The 24,145-nt window shown below is 43.3% G+C and overlaps 1 protein-coding gene across 3 annotated transcripts in view; it reads left to right on the forward strand.

The window, feature by feature from the left end:
• LOC121539161 (rho guanine nucleotide exchange factor TIAM2-like) overlaps positions 1–24,145 on the forward strand; it is a 132,013-nt gene that overhangs the window by 19,618 nt on the left and 88,250 nt on the right. The window contains exon 2 of one of the 3 annotated variants that reach the window (XM_045207517.1): positions 697–821. The exons of 1 other annotated variant lie outside the window; for it this stretch is intronic. The gene's annotated coding sequence lies outside the window, so the exon portion shown is untranslated. Of the gene's footprint in view, positions 1–696; positions 822–8,267; positions 8,495–24,145 lie in introns of those variants that run through there. One more of the 3 variants, XM_041847459.2, reaches the window with a different exon arrangement.

Consider the following 24,145-nt stretch of genomic DNA (forward strand, 5'->3'; position numbering starts at 1 on the left):
TGCCTCTGAGAAGCTATGGTATTAAAGTTGACCCATTTGTTAACTGAGGGAATCAGAAATGTTTTACTGTACATGGTCTTCGGGATTTTTTATTTATTACTGAGTGATGTCATGGCCACACATCGTGCTGACCACTAAACTTTATATTTTATTTTCCCATTTTTGGACGTCTGACCTGCTACTGTGAGCCACTGCCAGACTGCTATGGTCTCACGGCAAGACCAACAGCATTTTTCCGACGGGCAATTTCCAAGAGCGTGGCAAAGTCATGTACCATAGGCTACCCGCAGTATTGCACTGAAACAGCAGGGTACCTCTACTACAACTTTTCCCTCCAGAGACAGTCTCATAAGTTTATAATGCTATAGGCTCTAAGCTATGACTTGAGATTCTCATAAATAACTCAAACCTCACACATCTTCCATTGATATCAATGCATAACTTGCGGTGTAGTGTGGTCCCGGTCAATAGGTCACCTCATTCCCATCAGACCTAAAATATCACTGTACTGTATCTGCATCAATAGCGTGACCTGTGGTTTTGTGTCACTGGGGGAGCTAGCAGTTTTATTCTCTCTCTCTCTCTCTCTCTCTCTCTCTCTCTCTCTCTCTCTCTCTCTCTCTCTCTCTCTCTCTCTCTCTCTCTCTGTCTCTCTGTCTCTGTCTCTCTCTCTCTCTCTCTCGTTATTGCTCCCAGAGCTCAGGGAATCAACAACATGAACACTTCCTTCCAGTGATGACTACAGTATATCACCCGGCAGACAGACAGACAGCCCTCCAGACCAGACAGATGATGAGAGCCATGTGAGCTAGATCCATCAGGTCTGGGGGTTTCCTGCTCAAACACATCCACACAGTTGTATACTGTATGTCAGCCCTGACAGCACCCAAACACAATGATGTCACTCACAAGACAATCTACCATGGACACTGTCGTATACCTCTTCACTGTAAAGCCCTGTATTGTACTGTACTTGTAAGTCACTGTTGATAATCTGCTTTGATACAGTTCACTATTTGTTAGCATTGATCTCTAATTAGTTGATTCATTACGAGACTGTAAGCTCTATCACTGGGATTGTATTTAAGACCTGTCTTGGTCAATTACATATAATAGGCATTTCAAAGGGGTCTGCTTTTACACTGAACGTCTGGGTTCATACACAGTACTGTTGTAGTCTATGCATAGATTTCTAGCTATGTCATTTGTAGTATACCGCAGATACACAGAGGTTGATTATAGAAAGTGCTTTTTATACTGAATGCTCCATTTAGAAACGGGACCCAGGCTTTATGTGTCTGATTACAGTCATACAGTAGACACACACACATACATACACACACACACACTCCCTTTGAAATGACTGCATCATCAGACAAAACTCTATAATTTCTTCTAGCTAGCTACCCTATTGTATACCACATGACAAATTGCCATGGCAATTACAGACAGTGAAAAGCCCAGGCTATGCTTAGGGGCTGGTGTAGTAGTGGGGAATAATGACTGGATCACACTGTACAATAGCCACCGCCGAGAAGAGAAGGGTGAGAAAATCACTTAGCAGGGGGCTGCTCCACTCCGCACAATTACCATGACGACCCTATTATAGCAGCCATCATGGGAGATTTAACTGGTGCCAGAAGTGGATGGTGGGACTCTCCCTACACGCACTGATTCACACATCCTGTGCCGAAGTTGTTCTCAAGTCTCTCAGCCTCAATTCAAACAGGAAAGGTTGATAGCTGGGGAGGGGAGACAGAGGTGTGTGACAGAGGTGTGTGTCTGTGCGTGTAGGGAAAGCGCTATCTAGCTAGCCTGGACTGGGACATGCATGGGCTAAACCTCATCCAGGCCAGTTCAGTGTTATTGTCTGGGGACAGAGAAAGGACCTGATGGGAGACAGGATGTCCGTCAGAGCCTATTAGAGGTAATGAGATGCAGGGTGACTGTGAGCTGAGCAGCATCCCTCCTGAAAGCTGCCAGACGACAGCAGACAAAGGCTCTTCATGCCACTGTCCAGAATGGACCGTATTACAGGATATTGTACACATGATATTGTACACATGAACAGTTAATCAAATGGCTACCCAAACTATTTCCATTGACCCCCCTTTTTTTTTTGCACTGACATTCTTGCACTGGACTACCCACACACTCACACAAACTACACTGACACTCCAACACACACACACATACATACACACACACATGCATATTGACGACACTCACAGATGGATACACTTTCACACTCTTCACATACGCTGCTGCTACTCTGTTTATTGTCTATCCTGATTGCCTAGTCACTTTTACCCCTACCTACATTTGACATTTTAGTCATTTAGCAGACGCTCTTATGCAGAGCGACTTACAGTTAGTGCATTCATCTTAAGATAGCTAGGTGGGACAACCACATATCACAGTCATAGTAAGTACATTTTCCTCAATAAAGTAGCTATCAGCAAAGTCAGAGCTAGTAAGATGGAAAAGAGACAAGTGTGAGTGTTCACGAAAGGCTTTTATTGTATTTTTGGGGGGTGGGGGTGCGAGGGGGATTATTTAAGATACTCTTTGAAATCAAATAAAATCACATTTTATTTGTCACATGCGCCGAATACAACAGGTGTAGACCTTACCGTGAAATGCTTACTTACAACCCCTTAACCAACAATGCAGTTTTAAGAAAATACAGAAGAAAATATTTACTAAATAAACTAAAGTTAAAAATAAAAAAGTAACGCAATATAATAACATAAGAGGTAGGGCTTCAGATGTTTTCGGAAGATGTCAGGGACTCTGCTGTCCTAATTTCAGGGGGAAACTGGTTCCACCATTGGGGTGCCAGGACAGAGAAGAGCTTGGACTGGGCTTAGCGGAAGCTGCCCTCCCTCCCTCCTGTAGGGGTTTGAGGGCCAAGAGACCAGAGGTGAAAGAACGGAGTACTCGGGTTGGGGTGTAGGGTTTGAGCATAGCCTGAAGGTAGGGAGGGGCAGTTCCTCTTGCGGCTCCGTAGGCAAGTACCATGGTCTTGTAGTGGATGCAAGCTTTGACTGGAAGCCAGTGGAATGTGCAGAGGAGCGGGGTGACATGGGAAAATATGGGAAGGTTGAACACCAGGCGGGCTGCAGCATTCTGGATAAATTGCAGGGGTTTGATGGTCTGGAGGAGGGGATGGGGTCAAGCGGGCAGGGTGTCGGTCGGCCGGACCTCACTAGTCGCAGGACGTCATCTGGAGAGAGAGGTGAGAAAGAGGTCAAGGCATAGGGTAGTTCTGTGTGAGTGAGACCAGTGGATTCAATAGGCTGAGTGAATGAGGAGCAGATGTCATCAACCTTCTTTTTAAAGTGTGCATATACTGTATGTATAGTTGAAGTCGGAAGTTTACATACACTTAGGTTGGAGTCATTAAAACTCGTCTTTCAACCACTCCACAAATTTCTTGTTAACAAACTATAGTTTTGGCAAGTCGGTTAGGACATCTACTTTGTGCATGACACAAGTAATTGTTTACAGACCGATTATTTCACTTATAATTCACTGTATCACAATTCCAGTGGGTCAGAAGTTTACTTACACTAAGTTGACTGTGGCTTTAAACAGCTTGGAAAATTCCAGAAAATGATGTCATGGCTTTAGAAGCTTCTGATAGGCTAATGGACATCATTTGAGTCAATTGGAGGTGCACCTGTGGATGTATTTCAAGGCCTACCTTCAAACTCAGTGCCTCTTTGCTTGACATCATGGGAAAATCTAAAGAAGTCAGCCAAGACTTCAGAAGAAAAATTGTAGATCTCCACTTTTATCCTTGGGAGCAATTTCCAAATGCCTGAATGTACCACGTTCATCTGTACAAACAATAGTACGTAAGTATAAACACCATGGGACCACGCAGCCATCATACCGCTCAGGAAGGAGACGCGTTCTGTCTCCTAGAGATAAACGTACTTTGGTGTGAAAAGTGCAAATCAATCCCAGAACAACAGCAAAGGACCTTGTTAAAATGCTGAAGGAAACAGGTACAAAAGTATCTACAGTGGGGAGAACAAGTATTTGATACACTGCCGATTTTGCAGGTTTTCCTACTTACAAAGCATGTATAGGTCTGTAATTTTTATCATAGGTACACTTCAACTGTGAGAGACGGAATCTAATACAAAAATCCAGAAAATCACATTGTATGATTTTTAAGTAATTAATTTGCATTTTATTGCATGACATAAGTATTTGATCACCTACAAACCAGTAAGAATTCCGGCTCTCACAGACCTGTTAGTTTTTCTTTAAGAAGCCCTCCTGTTCTCCACTCATTACCTGTATTAACTGCACCTGTTTGAACTCGTTACCTGTATAAATGACACCTGTCCACACACTCAATCAAACAGACTCCAACCTCTCCACAATGGCCAAGACCAGAGAGCTGTGTAAGGACATCAGGGATAAAATTGTAGACCTGCACAAGGCTGGGATGGGCTACAGGACAATCGGCAAGCAGCTTGGTGAGAAGGCAACAACTGTTGGCGTAATTATTAGAAAATGGAAGAAGTTCAAGATGACGGTCAATCAACCTCGGTCTGGGGCTCCATGCAAGATCTCACCTCGTGGGGCATCAATGATCATGAGGAAGGTGAGGGATCAGCCCAGAACTACACGGCAGGACCTGGTCAATAACCTGAAGAGAGCTGGGACCACAGTCTCAAATGAAACCATTAGTAACACACTACGCCGTCATGGATTAAAATCCTGCAGCGCATGCAAGGTTCCCCTGCTCAAGCCAGCGCATGTCCAGGCCTGTCTGAAGTTTGCCAATGACCATCTGGATGATCCAGAGGAGGAATGGGAGAAGGTCATGTGGTCTGATGAGACAAAAATAGAGCTTTTTGGTATAAACTCCACTCGCCGTGTTTGGAGGAAGAAGAAGGATGAGTACAACCCCAAGAACACCATCCCAACGTGAAGCATGGAGGTGGAAACATAATTATTTGGGGATGCTTTTCTGCAAAGCGGACAGGACGACTGCACCGTATTGAGGGGAGGATGGATGGGGCCATGTATCGCGAGATCTTGGCCAACAACCTCCTTCCCTCAGTAAGAGCATTGAAGATGGATCGTGGCTGGGTCTTCCAGCATGACAACGACCCGAAACACACAGCCAGGGCAACTAAGGAGTGGCTCCGTAAGAAGCATCTCAAGGTCCTGGAGTGGCCAAGCCAGTCTCCAGACCTGAACCCAATAGAAAATCTTTGGAGGGAGCTGAAAGTCCGTATTGCCCAGCGACAGCCCTGAAACCTGAAGGATCTGGAGAAGGTCTGTATGGAGGAGTGGGCCAAAATCCCTGCTGCAGTGTGTGCAAACCTGGTCAAGACCTACAGGAAACGTATGATCTCTGTAATTGCAAACAAAGGTTTCTGTACCAAATATTAAGTTCTGCTTTTCTGATGTATCAAAGACTTATGTCATGCAATAAACTGCAAATTAATTACTTAAAAATCATACAATGTGATTTTCTGGATTTTTGTTTTAGATTCCATCTCTCACAGTTGAAGTGTACCTATGATAAAATACAGACCTCTACATGCTTTGTAAGTAGGAAAACCAGCAAAATCAGCAGTGTATCAAATACTTGTTCTCCCCACTGTATATCCACAGTAAAACGAGTCCTTTATCGACATAACCTGCAAGGCCGCTCAGCAAAGAAGAAGCCACTGCTCCAAAACTGCCATAAAAAGCCAGACTACAGTTTGCAACTGCACATGGGGACAAAGATCGTACTTTTTGGAGAAATGTCCTCTGGTCTGATGAAACAAAAATAGAACTGTTTGGCCATTATGACCATTGTTATGTTTGGAGGAAAAAGGGGCCGAAGAACACCATCCCAACCGTGAAGCACGAGGGTGGCAGCATCATGCTGTGGGGGTGCTTTGCTGCAGGAGGGACTGGTGCACTTCACAAAATAGATGGCATCATGAGGAAGGAAAATTATGTGGATATATTGAAGCAACATCTCAAGACATCAGTCAGGAAGTTAAAGCTTGGTCGCAAATTGGTCTTCCAAATGGACAATGACCCCAAGCATACTTCCAAAGTTGTGGCAAAATGGCTTAAGGTCAACAAACTCAAGGTATTGGAGTGGCCATCACAAAGCCCTGACCTCAATCCTATAGAAAATGTGTGGGCAGAACTGAAAAAGCGTGTGCGAGCATGGAGGCCTACAAACCTGACTCAGTTACACCAGCTCTGTCAGGAGGAATGGGCCAAAATGTACCCAACTTATTGTGGGAAGCTTGTGGAAGGCTACCTGAAACGTTTGACCCAAGTTAAACAATTTAAAGGCAATGCTACCAAATACTAATTGAGTGTATGTAAACTTCTGACCCACTGGGAATGTGATGAAAGAAATAAAAGCTGAAATAAATAATTCTCTCTACTATTATTCTGACATTTCACATTCTTAAAATAATGTGGTGATCCTAACTGACCTAAAACAGGGAATTTTTTACTAGAATTAAATGTCAGGAATTGTGAAAAACTGAGTTTAAATGTATTTGGCTAAGGTGTATGTAAACTTCTGACTTCAACTGTACATATTACCTCAATTACCTCAACTACCTCGTACACCTACACATTGACTCGGTACCGGCACTCCTTGTAAATTATATAGCCTCGTTATTGTTATTTTATTGTGTTACTATTTCCTTTTATATAAAAAAAAAAAAAATTGTGTTAATCTTTTCTTACTTTATAACTCTTCATTGTTGCAAAATGGTTCGTAAGTAAGCATTTCACGGTTAAGTCTACACCTGTTGTATTCCGTACATGACAAATAAAATTTTATTTGATGATACAGATTTGTTGCCTATATACTGTAACTAACACCCATTATCTGTCAGTCCATACATTAAGATGTATGTGACTACAGTATGTAATGACAAAATTGGTCCTATTAAACGAAGGCTGGGAATTGCCAGGGATCTCACGATACGATATTATCACGGTACTTAGGTGCCGATTCTATATGTTTTGCGATTTGATACTGTGATTCGATGTTCCAAACATATTGCTCACCATATGTCTGCTGCAGAGGGACAAGAGAGAGCCATGAGCAAACGAGTTTTGATCAGTCATGGAAATAAAAGTGCAGAAATTGTTTTTGTCCCCATTTTAAAAGAAGATGGAGAACAAGCTATGAAGGAAGAATACTGGAGTTTTGGTGCATGTACAACCAAATAGCGCAAAAATTGTATTGCGAGATTGTCAAAACGATACGATATATCGTCAAAAATAATATCCCAATATATAAATGTATCGATTTTTTTCCCCCCATCACTTATTTGAACCAATTATACAGTGATTGTATTACTCTGAGCAACAGAGTTATGGGTTTTTAATTGTATGTATTCCTAACCTTCAGTGATTTATCAAGTTAACATACTGTAATCTTTTTGGGATTTCTAAGAGAATCATAATCAGATATAATATAAATAACATGACATTGTTGATTAGCCAGAGGGCTTCTAGTATAGTCATGAAAATCCCCCCATGGGCATCTGTGTGCAGAGGAACGAATGAGGCACCATGCTGCTACAGTGTAGACAGACAGTGATGGTCCTACGTTAAAGAGCACAGATTGAGATACAGTATCTGCCAGAACAATAGACCAGCCACAGATAAACATCTCTGTTCAGCCCTCAATCTGCTGTAAAGAAACTGATATGCAGATTATAGTAATAGTGACTGTGAGGAGGAGGCAAACATATAGTGTGTGTGTGTTTGTGTTTGCTGGCAGTCATGCAGCTCACAGCGGAACACAAGGCCAGATTATGTTTATGAACATGGGAGACCAGAAAGACCTGTCCCTCTGGTAGTGTTATCTGACACGCATTTACTACAGTGCTCTGCTGTTGTACTATTCAGTTTACCTGAGTCGCAGCCACATACAATGACTGTTTATCTATCTTCTTTGTAATTTGTGGTGAACAAAACCTGTCTGTTTCCGTTTTTTGGTGTGCTTATCTGTTGAGCACTCACATTTTTATGTGACAGACAAGACAGCTGTAAAAAGGATATGGAAAATATGTTCACCTGTCTACAGAAGGCTAGACAGGCTGCACTCTGCTGGATTCTCCTTGGGGTCTATTACTAGACAACTGTAAAAAAAAAAAAAAAAAAAAAAGAGCACCATGAATCAAAGTAGAGATGCATGTTTTCCATGTAATGTTGCGTTTGGTCCATGACTTCGCCTAGTAGTCTAGTCTTGAGTCCGTCAGCTAGAGGCGTGGTTATGTCCCTCCACATTGTCTGGGAGGAGTTCACTATCTTTGCGTTGGCGCCGGTGGTGCGACCTAGAGAACACTGCCTTGGAAAGCGTGGGACCACGGTGGGACAGCGCTGGTGTTAAAAGCCAATTTACGTAGAAATGTACGTGTTGCCGAAGTTTGAGTCCACGAAAGATACGGCGCACTATACAACCAACGTCTTCTCTTGACATTATTGTAAACCGGTAAGTTGATCAACGAACTTTAAAAAACAAAAACGATTATCGTAAAAGAGGAAGATACTTCTTTCATATCGTCCACAGTAAAGACAATAGGCTAATATTTGGTTGAATTTATTTTTTGTTGTTGCATTATTTCATGAATATTGAAAAATTACAAGCATTTTGCTACACCCGCATTAACATCTGCTAAAAATGTGTATGTGACCAATCAAATTTGATTTGATTATTCAGGGGACTTTTATAGAAACCAAAGTACTCAGTGCTTATAATTCTGCGCATTATTACAACTTGCAGCTGTGCCCAACCAATAAAACGTTATCATTATTTGTGCATTAGCTGATGGCTAGCCGCTCACCAAGTGAATCTTAAAGTGACTATTTTAAAAGTTTTGTGGTGATCTCTCTCACAAGAATGCATAGATGTGTGTGCCTACTTTACATTATTTCCAACAATATGTGCTGCAAGAAGAGTCCTTCCTTAGTGTCCTTTCCACCAGCACCAGAATTCCATTCTCTTGACCCTCTTGTCATTTGAGCCAAACGTTTAATCACTGGTGATTCATCTCTTTATGTGCTCTCTTCCCATTCATCATTTGGCTTGTGTGGTTTAGAATGCATCATTTGGCTTGTGTGGTTTAGAATGCATCATTTGGCTTGTGTGGTTTAGAATGCATCATTTGGCTTGTGTGGTTTAGAATGCATCATTTGGCTTGTGTGGTTTAGAATTCATCATTTGGCTTGTGTGGTTTAGAATGCATCATTTGGCTTGTGTGGTTTAGAATGCATCATTTGAGTCACTTCATGGTCTATACCAAATTATTAATAGGATACATTTTATTTTATTTCCTATGACAAACTTCAATGTGATGAAAGTTTGTCATATTTTGCTGTAGGCCTTCATAACGTTAAAATGCCACATGAGGAGCCCAGAGTCAGTTCTAACTCAATTTACATTTACGTCATTTAGCAGACGCTCTTATCCAGAGCTACTTACAGTTAGTGAGTGCATACATTTTTCATACTGGCCCCCTGTGGGAATCAAACCCACAACCCTGGCGTTGCAAGCGCCATGCTCTACCAACTGAGCTACAACTGAGCTACATGGAGCATTAACTAGATTCAGAGTGGTCCTAAACCAGGGAGCATATACTAGGTTCAGAATGGTCCTAAACCAGGGAGCATATACTAGGTTCAGAATGGTCCTAAACCAGGGAGCATATACTAGGTTCAGAATGGTCCTAACCCAGGGAGCATATACTAGGTTCAGAATGGTCCTAAACCAGGGAGCCTCAACTAGATTCAGAGTGGACCTAAACCAGGGAGCATCAACTAGATTCAGAGTGGTCCTAAACCAGGGAGCCTCAACTAAATTTAGAGTGGTCCTAAACCAGGGAGCATCAACTAGATTCAGTCTTTTATGTCCAACAATAAAAAATAAAATATATATTTTTTTTTATCCGAAAACTTGGAGGGACAAATTGGGCCGTCAGTTGGGAAACCCTGTCATAAACTATTTTGTTTTTATTCAACAGAGTGAGAGAGAGATGGAACGGACAGAGGAGGAGACCAGAGCCACGTATTTAGAGTGTCTGGGCAACTTTTTGAATTTTCAATATTGTTCTGATTCTAGACATTCAATAAATATTCCTCATGTAATGTTAATGGGGAGCTAACATGGCTGTCATAGAATGTTCTAGTGTCATGTAAATGCAGAAACCTCATTGGCCCAACTCTCTAAATACATGGCTCTGCGAGGAGGGTGTGTCAAAGGGCAGAGGGAGGAATGTGTACCTATGCCGACAGCAGTAAACATGCATGTGTCCTGGAGGTGGGTGGTGACGCTGACCACTACAGACCACCCAAACCACAGGCTTGAACACAACAATTTCACTTAGGGCCCCAAAAAGGCTCGGGCCGACTCTGACTGCATGTGTGGGTATGGATGTGGGTATCCAGACCACAGGAGGTTGGTGGCACCTTAAATGGGGAGGACAGGCTCAGGGTAATAGCTGGAGCGGAATTAGTGGAATGGTATCAAACACATGGTTTCCATGTGTTTGATACCATTCCATTTGCTTCGTTCCAGCCATTATTATGAGCCGTCCTCCCCTCAGCAGCCTCCACTGATGCAGACCCACAAGCCACTGTGGCCCCTTATGATGAGTTCAGATTTTTTTGTGGCCCCCACCACCATCAAAGTTGCCCATACCTGCCCCAGGTAATAGATCATTAGAAATACATTAACCTGTGACCATGAAAGGCCTGGGGATGTTCAACATGTAGCTGACATCAGTCTGAGAGGGTGTTTATTGTTTCCCTCTCTGCTGATTTATGGGGTGAGAAATGCGCCCAGCGATGCCCGTAAACGTCCGAAGGCCTACCTGCTCCCTCCCCCATGTTGTGTGTGTGTGGTGGGTGATTTACCCTCTGTCTTTGTTGTTGGGGAAGTGGGGTGGTGGCCATCGCCGTGTGGAGGAACTCCAGGGCCACAGAGGCAACAAAAGGCCCCCTGGAGTGCAGGGCTGGCCAGAACAAACACACCCAGGAGAGGAGGCAGGAAGCAGAGACTTGAGGAAGGGCCAGGCATGCCTTTTGGCACAGAGGGCTCTCTGTCATGGCAACCCCATCACCCTGTTGTTCGTTTGGCTGTCACATACCATCAGTGCTACACTCTGCTGCTGCCTTGAGAAGGCTTTTCATTAAACCATAGGCTAACGCTTTACTGGGAGACTCCACTTATTACTGGTGTATGTCTGTCTGAAGTCGCTTATGGAGTTATTGGAGTCTTTGGTATGCCAGGGTAGATTTCTGACCTGGCTGGCACTGCACATTTGCTCATCAAGTTTGCGCCCTCACTCACACAAAGATGCATTGAGGTAAACTACAGAAAGGACCCCAATGCTTATTTAAAAGTTGTAAAACTTGCATTAATGTCTGTCCATGGAACATTGTCCAGAAATTAACATGTGTGCCGTTGACTGTTATCCAAGAATGTTTGGTGGTTGTTGTTTATTTGAAGGGGACAGGCTCTCCCAGTGGTTTAAATCTCAGCAGACGGCCCTACTCTACTCCCTTCCTGATGTTCTTTACACAGCACATGCTCATGGACATAATTGTTGTTATTGTCATGAGAGCCAGCTCCTTCAGAGGGCAATAACAACACCATAGGGTTAGAGACATTATCCGTATGCCTGGGTCTTTTTGTGACCACAAGGAACACTACATTTTATTTTTACAGCCCAAAATGGTCTACAGTCAGAATTGATATGGACAGAGTTCCGTGCTTTTTTCAATGGAAACATAGCAAACCATATGATTGTGTTATTTTCTTTCTCCTGATGTTCCCCACCATTAGCTGTCAGAGTTGTTTACCAGTGACAAAGGACTAAAGTGATGTAATGTTACACTCACTGTGTGGCACATATGGTCTCGAGAGGCATCTGCAACTCATCACTCAAGTGAGTGTTGACACACTATGAAACAATAAAAGAATGTAAAAATGTACTGATAGAAAAGTCATTTCCCAATACGTAGTGTGTTCATTTGTACAATCTGTTAAAGCTGAACGTATTTGGCTAAAGGGAAAGTACCTATGGACTTCAATCTTTTCAATAGTTAGTGCTTTAGGCCTATGTCAAACTAGACATCTTGACGTATGGTTGTTCTCCTCCCCATAAGCCACTTGGAAGGCTGTGTGCTGCGAATGCCCATCGTTAATTCTGAAGTGCTAGCAACTCTCAGAGAAACACAAATGTTTCATGTCTTCTCTCTGCACATTTTTCTCCATATAAGGGTGTCTGGCTGTGACTTATCAGGCGTTGGTAATATCTGTGCTTATTGTGACATTCCACACGGCAGGAGAAGGCCTTTTACTGTCTGTAGGTAGAGGCACTCTTAGGGGGGAAACAGCATCTCTGCTCTCTCTCTCTACTGTACATCCCGATCCTTACACATTGAAAATAAGATCCAATGCAGCCGTTTTTATTTCAATATCAAATAATTTCTGGGTAACAATTAAGTACCTTACTGTGATTGTTTTCAATTAAAATGGTAAAAAAAAAAAAATGCTTCTCAAGCAAGAATTCACGTTTTTGACTGCACTGGTTCTTTAAAGATGCCTTTTATTTCTATCTGTACTGTTTTTACTGGTTTTTCCCCCACTGCTCTACTCTTGTTGATCAACTTGACTATTTGAAAAGTCACAAGATTGGACTAATGCACTCCCCAAAGGCCCAGTGCAGTCAAAAATGTGATTTTCCTGTGTTTTTATATTTCCACGCTATGAAGTTTGAATAATACTGTGAAATTGTGATAATTATGATAATGCCCTTTTAGTGTAAGAGCTGTTTGAAATGGCCGCTTGAAATTTCAGCCTGCTTTGGTGGGATGGAGTTTTGGCCTGCCTGGTGACATCAAATTAGTTAATAGACCAATAAGAATTAGAGTTCCAAACCTCTCTTCCAATAACGGCTAGTTTTCAATTTTCCCTCACCTCTCAGACCATTCCCATACAGTTCTAGCAAAATTCTTGCTTGGAAATTGCTCTTTACTAAGAAGCTATTTTGGTTTATTTTTGACCTTTTTTTTTTTGTTGAAAACAATCACAGAAAGGTACTTAATTGTTACCCAGAAATTATTTGATATTGAGATAAAAACGGCTGCATTGAACCTTTTTAATTTAGTCAGCTACCATGGAAAAGCGTAATGTCATATACGGTGCAGTTTTTTTTCTCCCTGTGGCTGAAATTATATTTGGCATTTGAGGCAATGGGAGAAGTGTGGCATGTGTGCACGTGGGCCGGGCAGGCAGGTCAGCAGTGTCTGGAGTAGAGCTATAAAAAGCAGGTGAGCTCAGGCTGGTGTCGACAGTGTCCGAATGACTGGCATGACCACCACTTCCTGTCCCGTGGGCTCCCTCCCATCACAGGGACGACAAACCATAGTTTGTCGTCCAGTTTCAGTGGTTCATTCACAGGGGTGGGTGTACAAACCCAGATTAAGAGAGTCTCCATTGGGTCATTCCATGTCATTTCAGCAAGCCATGACACTCACCATCTCCGATTCTTCTGAAATTGTTTCTATAGTTAGAAACTGATAAGATTATAATTCCTGAAACATTATTTTGTTGAACTTTAATCTGATCTCTGAGAAATTAAGCTAATTGATTGCACCCAAATTGATTGCACCTTTTAATTTATAGGATTCACATAATTTTCTTACAATGTAGTACCCAATTTCCGATTAAGACCAAACTTCTTCCTACCATTGAGTAAGACATGGAATAAGGAATCCAATAAAATGGTCAAAAGCCACCAACGGAACCCCCACACCAATCCCACCCCAACAACCAGTATCACTTCTGTATTTCTGACAAGTAATATGGAGTTGCGGCTTGGACTATTGCTTCTACATCCTTTGTAATGTATTTCCTGTGAATCTGGTGATGGTTTTTTCCCCCCTGTTTAGAGAAATTAGCCATTGAAGTCGAATGCATAATTTACCATAAATTAGTGTGAAAGTACCATGTTTTGCCCACTAGATGCCACTGTTCGTGCTACTGCCACCACACTATTTTATCCATTTTGCTGGACTATTGTGTTTATTAAATGGATCACAACATTTTCTTTGCAACTTTGGGTAGAAAACCAATAGCTTTTGCCCATGATGAAAATACATTATGTGGTCAAATGTGTGGTCAAGACAGTCCTCCATGAAAGCAATTCAGTTTTACCTTCTCTTAGCAATGCATCAACCCAACTCTCCTTGAATAGTCCAACAAATGTTAGCTCTCTGAGAGGGCTATCCATATGGTGCAATTCTCATATGAAGACTTTTCCTACAAGCCCAGAACTAGTGACTAAATGTTGTGACATTCCTAATAAAATAATACAATTATAAACCATTGCATTGCAGTCATATGTTTTTTAATAAAATTATTAGAAAGCATCTATGTGATTAGTGACGTTTACTATTAAACCCAACCCATTACCATTGCAAAACAGTATGCAGTGTGTGTTTGGGAATTTTACCATTGAAGACCATTAGAAAACATAACATTGAAACCATTAGAACTGCTTTAGTGTAATGGTTTGCTTGTTCACCAGGGATGGTCTAACTAATCCATATCTTTTTTTAAGGGGGAAAAAACACACAGAGGGGCTGTTTCCTGGGCACAAATTAAGCCAAAGAGAAAGACACACTGAATTGCTTTCATGGAGGACTGGCTTGAATTGTGAGGATGACCGCACAATTTATTTTCATAATGAGCTAAAGATATTAGTTTTCTACCCAAAGTTGCAAAGAAAATGTTGTGATCCATTTAATAAACACGAGACCAGCAAAGTGGATAAAAGTGGCAGGAACAATGGCATCTAGTGGGCAAAACGTGGTACTTTCACACTCATTTATGGTAAATAATGCAAGTGACTTCAATGGCTAATTTATCTGAACAGGGGAAAAAAAACTACCAGATTCACAGGGAATACATTACAAAGGATGAAGAAGCAATACTCCAAGCAGCAGCTACATACTGCTTGTCAGACATGGAGAGCTGATACTGTATACTGGTTGTTGGGGTGGGATTGGTGTGGGGGGTCCGTGGTAGAGGTCTTTTTGGACCCGTTCCGAAATGGACCTGGGGCTTTCCCACCCGGACCCAATATGCATAAATGATAAACAATTAATATAGAGACCCGTTATGAATGGATCTGAGGACAACTAGACCCATTCCGTATAGATCTGGTTGGATCCCGATCCGAGTGAGGGAAGCAGCAGAAAAATCATTTTTTAAGCTACTTTATTAACCAGAGCTGATAAAGCGCAAGAGGGAGAGAGAGGTGCCGCTCTAGCAGGCGGGGGAGGGGCCGCGCTGTGAGCGAGTGAAGTAGGGAGGGAGAGACGAGAGACGGCAACCAACCAAGCCAACTCGCACTATAGTAGACCAATATGTTATTTATCATCAAATATGTTTACCTAGTACCTGACTTGACTGCATCAAACCGGGAGAAGCTAACGTTAGCTAGCTAGGCTAATTGAGGCTGCAGTGCATGTGCTTTCTCATCCTACAGTTACATCTCCATTCAGAATATTAAGTAGCATCCTACCTGTTGTCGCTTGATCCTTTCCTTAAAATTTTTATTCCGTAATTTTAATTCCATATTCCATTGATTAGATATCTCCTAACTTTTGACATGCACGGAGGCTCTATGACTGTAGCTTATTTCTGCTTTGATGATTTATGATTGGCCAACAACAACAACAAGCTCCACTCATGAAAAGCAAGAGCAGCATCCTAAATGATAACATTTTTCTCTCTCTCTACTGCAGCAGTCGCGTTCAGATCTATACTGACCTTTCCGGACAAGTCTGTTAAAATCACACATACCCGAGACCCATGACAATCATATCAGATCCAACCCAGACCCGTGCCATTATCTAGAATTCTGGATCCGGACCTGCTCAACCTCTAGTCCGTGGGTTGCTTTTGATAATTTTAATGGATTCCTCATGTATTACTCATTGTTAGGAAGAATATGCCCCAAATAGGATGTTAGGTACTATATTTATTGAAGATTATATTAATTCTATAAATTAAAATGGCCATTTTGAGTGCAATCAATTAGCTTAAATTCTCAGAGATCAAATTATATTTAAACAAAATAATGTTTCAGGAATGCTAATCTTATCTGTTTCTAACAACAGAAAATATTTCAGAATAATCTGAGATAGTGGGTGTCAATCCTCTTTCTTGTTCTCTTTGAGGTGTAATGACTCCATTGTAAGGTTCAAATATTTTTTTGAAAGTGCTTTTTACTCGAGGGGTAGGCTTGATATCGCTCTATGAAGCAGCCCTATTGTGTCCAAAAATGACTTCTGTGAAAGGACTTGGGGGGCTTCTATTAATTTAAGTTTGTTCATTGGTCAGACTGTTAAAACATGACCACAATGAAGACCCAGGTACCTGTAGCAATCTGTCCCAGTATTTGATCCTCTACTACACAAACATAAGTGTTTGGTTAGTGGGACTGGTGTTCAGCTGAACAGATGGAAGCCCATGGCTTATTCATGTTCAGGTTGACACCCCTAAACGGCTATAAATTTAAGCCTTTGAGGAGATTCATGTGTTGGTTCAAATTTAATTGTGTTTCTTGCGGTCATGTTTCAAGGTTCACCCATGTGGTTTGTGTGGGAAAATGAAGATTCAATGAAGGTGAGCATTTAAGCGATGTGCCAAATGAGCTCTCAGATTAAAATGTATCATGCAGAAGATGGAAGATTACGGAGAGAGAGAGTGTTCTGTCATGGAGTGGAGATGTGTGTATGTTGCACTAAAAGCAGGTCTAGAGGTCATCAAAGCTCGGGTAGATCATGGGAGATCATAAATACAATGCCAAGGCTGTAGACTGCAGCTATTAAGTGGCAGCTAATGTAACTACAGTGCAATATATGTGAGATAAGGTGTCATTTATCAGTCTGGTAAAAGCCCCATCTCCAGCCCAAGCAGCAGGACTTCAGGATGATACTGGCCTACAAGCTGCAGTTATGGCTGAGCCCCTACATCAGGGTTCTTCAATTCCGGTCCTGGAGGGCCGAAACACCTCTGTTTTTCATCCTCTCAGGGGCTAATTCAGACCTGGGACACCAGGTGAGTGCAATTAACTACCAGGTAGAAATAAAAAACAAGTGTTTCGGCCCTCCAGGACCGGAATTGAAGAACCCTGCCCTACATGGTCAGCTACCATGGTAACAATGGGATAGGGGTATTGTACTTCAGGGATTGACCAACCAGGATGCAACACATCTGTAATGTTATGACAGCCTGAGGGCTACAGGTAACAGCCACAGGGGTGCCTTGTGTTCCTCTTCCTGTATCAAAGCTAATCCTGTCAGCATACTGTCATCTCTCAGGGGATCCAGGGGTGTAATGAGCAGCATAAACACTAACCAAGGAGCATGCATCTACCTGTCAGTGCCAGGTGCACATCTGTACTTGTCTTTGTTTAGGTGTGAATGTATGAGTGTGACTACACTGCATGTGTGTGTGTTCTGTGTGTGTGTCAGGGAATATCTACAGTGAGGGAAAAAAGTATTTGATCCCCTGCTGATTTTGTAAGTTTGCCCACTGACAAAGACATGATCAGTCTATAATTTTAATGGTAGGTTTATTTTAACAGTGAGAGACAGAATAACAACAACAAAAATCCAGAAAAACGCATGTCAAAAATGTTATAAATTGATTTGCATTTTAATGAGGGAAATAAGTATTTGACCCCTCTGCAAAACATGACTTAGTACTTGGTGGCAAAACCCTTGTTGGCAATCACAGAGGTCAGACGTTTCTTGTAGTTGGCCACCATGTTTGCACACATCTCAGGAGGGATTTTGTCCCACTCCTCTTTGCAGATCTTCTCCAAGTCATTAAGGTTTCGAGGCTGACGTTTGGCAACTCGAACCTTCAGCTCCCTCCACAGATTTCCTATGGGATTAAGGTCTGGAGACTGGCTAGGCCACTCCAGGACCTTAATGTGCTTCTTCTTGAGCCACTCCTTTGTTGCATTGGCCGTGTGTTTTGGGTCATTGTCATGCTGGAATACCCATCCACGACCCATTTTCAATGCCCTGGCTGAGGGAAGGAGGTTCTCACCCAAGATTTGATGGTACATGGCCCCGTCCATCGTCCCTTTGATGCGGTGAAGTTGTCCTGTCCCCTTAGCAGAAAAACACCCCCAAAGCATAATGTTTCCACCTCCATGTTTGACGGTGGGGATGGTGTTCTTGGGGTCATAGGCAGCATTCCTCCTCCTCCAAACACGGCGAGTTGAGTTGATGCCAAAGAGCTCGATTTTGGTCTCATCTGACCACAACACTTTCACCCAGTTCTCCTCTGAATCATTCAGATGTTCATTGGCAAACTTCAGACGGGCCTGTATATGTGCTTTCTTGAGCAGGGGGACCTAGCGGGCGCTGCAGGATTTCAGTCCTTCACAGCGTAGTGTGTTACCAATTGTTTTCTTGGTGACTATGGTCCCAGCTGCCTTGAGATCATTGACAAGATCCTCCCGTGTAGTTCTGGGCTGATTCCTCACCGTTCTCATGATCATTGCAACTCCACGAGGTGAGATCTTGCATGGAGCCCTAGGCCGAGGGAGATTGACAGCTCTTTTGTGTTTCTTCCATTTGCGAATAATCACACAAACTTTTGTCACCTTCTCACCAAGCTGCTTGGCGATGGTCTTGTAGCCCATTCCAGCCTTGTGTAGGTCTACAATCTTGTCCCTGACATCCTTGGAGAGCTCTTTGGTCTTGGCCATGGTGGAGAGTTTGGAATCTGATTGATTGATTGCTTCTGTGGACAGGTGTCTTTTATACAGATAACAAGCTGAGATTAGCAGCACTCCCTTTAAGAGTGTGCTCCTAATCTCAGCTCATTACCTGTATAAAAGACACCTGGGAGCCAGAAATCTTAATGATTCAGAGGGGGTCAAATACTTATTTCCCTCATTTAATGCAAATCAATTTATAACATTTTTGACATGCGTTTTTCTGGATTTTTGTTGTTGTTATTCTGTCTCTCACTGTTCAAATAAACCTACCATTAAAATTATAGACTGATCATTTCTTTGTCAGTGGGCAAACGTACAAAATCAGCAGGGGATCAAATACTTTTTTCCCTCACTGTAAAAGTATGACCACTAGTCCAGACGGGTTGAGGAAAGTCTGTTGGTAGTTGCCATAGTACAGCCTATCCCTGTGTCTTAAACTACTTCACCAGCCAAACACAACAATGGTAATTGTGATTGATCTAGCCCGACCCTCCAGTAGCCATCAGGCCTCAGTGACCGTCTACCTCTATTGGAAGAGTAAATACAGCACAGCTGGGACGCTATTGGCTGAAGTGCTCCGTTAGGCGTCATGTGTTGTCCAGTATTGTTCTCTGTGATGGATGCAGATGATGCAGTCCAGGGTGCTCTTCTCTTCTCTTCCCACCTGCTCATCAGTGAGGCTTCAATGCCTCATCTCCAACGACTCACCCTGCCTTCTCTCTACCATCAGGGCTAAGAGCAGGTGCTACCTCCTAGTATCAAAACAGACCACAGTAAAATGTCACGTGTAGGGCTGCTGATGTGGGTTAATGATAAAGCCTGTATTTTGTTTTGTCAGTCACATACCATGCAGAATAGCCTACAGAGTCTCCAGCTCAAGGGTTCAATTTTTTGGGGAGCTGTAAAGTGCTGTGGAGACTGACAGAGCTTGGCTGCAGCAGCACTCATGTGGAATGTGAGGTGCATTTTCAGCCTCATTAACGCTGCTCTCTCTCTCTCTCTCTCTCTCTCTCTCACATTAGCAGCCTAGTTTGATGTAGGAGTGAGATAAGCTCTTTTTCCCCCTCAGCTTCAGGCTTTGTCATGTTGGTTCAGTCATTTGGAGGCAGACCAATGTAAAGAGTGAAGGCCTTGATTGCTCTAGGTCACCAGCAACCCTGGCATCCAAACCCTGAATGAGCTCAATTAAATTTTTATTAAATAGCAAAATGTTTCCAAGTCATGTTCCCTGGAGAGATGCCATCTTTAAGGCTGGTTTGGCCCGAAAGGCCTCAGCTGCTGTAGGAGCGATACTATCTTTAAGGCTGGTTTGTCCCGAAAGGTCTCAGCTGCTGTGGGAGAACCTGTTTGGCATTGGAGGAGCTTCGGGTAAAATTACTGCATAAATGGCTAGTTTAGTTTGCTTTGGCTTACAAACACAAAAACATACTGTTAGAAATGTCGAGAGACATTAATGGGAAACAGAAGCTGTTTCCATCTCTGTATCCCTCTGGAACCCTAGGATAGGGGAAGGGGTGGTGTGGAGGCCAGTTTAAAAAAAAGAAGTGTATTTGTCTGTGCCCTCCGGATGTCAGAGGAGACCAGTTCTCTGTTTCTCACCACAGTCCAATAGTGTTTCTCTTCTCCTCATGGCTCACCCAGTAGGGTGTCTACCCACTCTGCCCAGAGTGGGTGAAAACGCACTTTGGTGATGAAATGTAATTCCTTATGTTATAAAATACATTTTACCAAGACGAGTATGATTCTTCAGCTTCTGAATTTTTCAATGGTGTCTTTCTCTAACATATCATTAACATTATATCCAAAAAGTCGTATTTCGTAACCTAATACATCCGATAATAAGCACCAAGCTCTGTTGACAGATCGGTGCTGATTTCTCGCAGCAGCTTTTGAGGATTTTACATTGTTGTGGTGGTCGTCTGCAAAGTTGTTTCCATGGGTTGCAAAATGTACATGACACGAGCTGAATTAAATGTAAAAGGCTTTGAAAATAAAAAACGTGTGGTATGAAACATGCTAAAATACACTGCTCAAAAAAATAAAGGGAACACTAAAATAACACATCCTAGATCTGAATGAATGAAATAATCTTATGAAATACTTTTTTCTTTACATAGTTGAATGTGCTGACAACAAAATCACACAAAACTTATCAATGGAAATCAAATGTATCAACCCATGGAGGTCTGGATTTGGAGTCACCCTCAAAATTAAAGTGGAAAACCACACTACAGGCTGATCCAACTTTGATGTAATGTCCTTAAAACAAGTCAAAATGAGGCTCAGTAGTGTGTGTGGCCTCCACGTGCCTGTATGACCTCCCTACAATACCTGGGCATGCTCCTGATGAGGTGGCGGATAGTCTCCTGAGGGATCTCCTCCCAGACCTGGACTAAAGCATCCGCCAACTCCTGGACAGTCTGTGGTGCAACGTGGCGTTGGTGGATGGAGCGAGACATGATGTCCCAGATGTGCTCAATTGGATTCAGGTCTGGGGAACGGGCGGGCCAGTCCATAGCATCAATGCCTTCCTCTTGCAGGAACTGCTGACACACTCCAGCCACATGAGGTCTAGCATTGTCTTGCATTAGGAGGAACCCAGGGCCAACCGCACCAGCATATGGTCTCACAAGGGGTCTGAGGATCTCATCTCGGTACCTAATGGCAGTCAGGCTACCTCTGGCGAGCACATGGAGGGCTGTGCGGCCCCCCAAAGAAATGCCACCCCACACCATGACTGACCCACCGCCAAACCGGTCATGCTGGAGGATGTTGCAGGCAGCAGAACGTTCTCCACTGCGTCTCCAGACTCTGTCACGTGCTCAGTGTAAACCTGCTTTCATCTGTGAAGAGCACAGGGCGCCAGTGGTGAATTTGCCAATCTTGGTGTTCTCTGGCAAATGCCAAACGTCCTGCACGGTGTTGGGCTGTAAGCGCAACCCCCACCTGTGGACGTTGGGCCCTCATACCACCCTCATGGAGTCTGTTTCTGACCGTTTGAGCAGACACATGCACATTTGTTGCCTGCTTTAGGTCATTTTGCAGGGCTCTGGCAGTGCTCCTCCTGCTCCTCCTTGCACAAAGGCGGAGGTAGCAGTCCTGCTGCTGGGTTGTTGCCCTCCTACGGCCTCCTCCACGTCTCCTGATGTACTGGCCTGTCTCCTGGTAGCGCCTCCATGCTCTGGACACAACGCTGACAGACACAGCAAACCTTCTTGCCACAGCTCGCATTGATGTGCCATCCTGGATGAGCTGCACTACCTGAAACACTTGTGTGGGTTGGAGACTCCATCTCATGCTACCACTAGAGTGAAAGCACCGCCAGCATTCAAAAGTGACCAAAACATCAGCCAGGAAGCATAGGAACTGAGAAGTGGTCTGTGGTCACCAGTCCTTTATTGGGGGGTGTCTTGCTAATTGCCTATAATTTCCACCTGTTGTCTATTCCATTTGCACAACAGCATGTGAAATGTATTGTCAATCAGTGTTGCTTCCTAAGTGGACAGTTTGATTTCACAGAAGTGTGATTGACTTGGAGTTACATTGTGTTTTTTAAGTGTTCCCTTTATTTCTTTGAGCAGTGTATGAAACATGAGGTTTGGACCATTGGTTTTCTTCGAGGAGTATCTACACAATTAACATCATTTTACCCATTGGTCAAAAGATGAATTTTTGATTAGACACCCTACACCCAGGCCAGGCCAGAACACTCCAAGGCTGGCCTTTACTAGAATTGTTACATAAGACCAATTTACTCTGAACCACTGTTCCCTAGCCAGCAGGACATGGCGGGCTGGTTCTCCATACATCCATACCACCCTGAAGTCCAGTCCCACCTTGCTCTACCCTCAAATAGGTTTATTTTCTCAGCAGTTACAGGTGTGGAGGGAGTACATTCAGTTTGTTCCTCTCCAGGAATCAATGGGTCTGTACCAGCTGAGCTGAGCTAGGAGAAGGTGTTCTGGATAAGTGTAGACAGATTTTCTCCTTGATTACTTTCAGAGTGCTATTGTGTGACACAGAATATATTTTAGTCTGCACCCTGCAGTGCACACAGTTCACCTGCTGATATTGTATTCCGTTTCATTCAAGCTGCCAGAGGAATTGTTCTCATGTAATTAAAGGCTCTCAATGATTTGTGTTTCAGGTAAAGAGTTAGGAAGGGAAGGGTGCTACCTTTTAAACAGATCAACTGGGTAAATATTATCATTGGCAGGTCCCCCTCCTGTTGGTGTCCAGTAGCAGTGGAGGACTGTGCTGAGCCTTGGTGTTGGGCCTACTCCACTCTCCGCGGGGTCAGAACAAAGTGGATGTTTCCGGTTTTCGGGGATACAGTATTTTCAACCTAACTTACATTTCCCCTGAAAAACAGATATGGGAACTCCGCTCAAGCGTCTTTTTAGGTTAGGCCTACTCTGATCATGACTGACCCAGCCATTGGTGCAATATTCATGAATCTCATACCCCTAAATGATGTCATCACAGACAGCTGAGTACTTCCATTCTAAATGCCATATTTTAAAAAATGTGTAGTCTAGCCAGAGAGGGTTCACTGCTGTGTCACTGTTTAAGGAGTGACGGCTCCGCTTTGAAGCCTGTGATTTAACTTTGAACCTTTACCTCCGTAAATTAACACTGCATGGGAGTACAGTAAAGATGGAAAACATCCACCGTTGAGGAGACAGAGTACGGTATATGCCAGGCTATTCCTGTCTGTCGACATTCAGCTGTCATTTGATACGCTGGCTCCTAATCTGCTGCTACTCAATCCTAATGTTAAAGATACATCCTTCTTTATAGACTCTGTCCAGCCACTGTCCCTTTAAGAGCGGAATGCTCGCCTATCTCTCTCAGAACCTTGCAGTTGGAATTGTCCATGCATTTGTGATGTAATGCCCCCCTCTCTGCCCAGGCCTGACACTCTGCTGCCCCTTAGGATTAGTGGCTACGGGTCATCTCTCTCACCCCCCACCATCTCTCGTGGTTTGGTCCACACTCAACAGGCCCTTTGTTGGCAGCTCCAGATGGGCCGGCTTGGAAGGGGGGAATATGTGAGGGCACAGTGCTTTCAGTTTAGACTGTCTCTCTTGGGGAAAGGAAGGACTGAGTCACAATGAAACAACTGCTGGCCATTGGAGAAGTGTGTGACTGAGTGTGTGTGTTTTTTTTAGCGAGAGAGACCCTCTCTTCCGAAGTGGTATAAAGATGAGTGTGTGAGGGGCAGCAATAGCACATGTTATGTGGCACTGCTTCTAACTGCATTCCACCCAACGGAATAATAGGAACTCTGTATAGAACACTGTGGCCTCCCATGGACATCTCCTAAGTAGATG

Source organism: Coregonus clupeaformis, chromosome 25, assembly GCF_020615455.1.
Source record: "Coregonus clupeaformis isolate EN_2021a chromosome 25, ASM2061545v1, whole genome shotgun sequence".
NCBI classification, from domain to species: domain Eukaryota; kingdom Metazoa; phylum Chordata; class Actinopteri; order Salmoniformes; family Salmonidae; genus Coregonus; species Coregonus clupeaformis.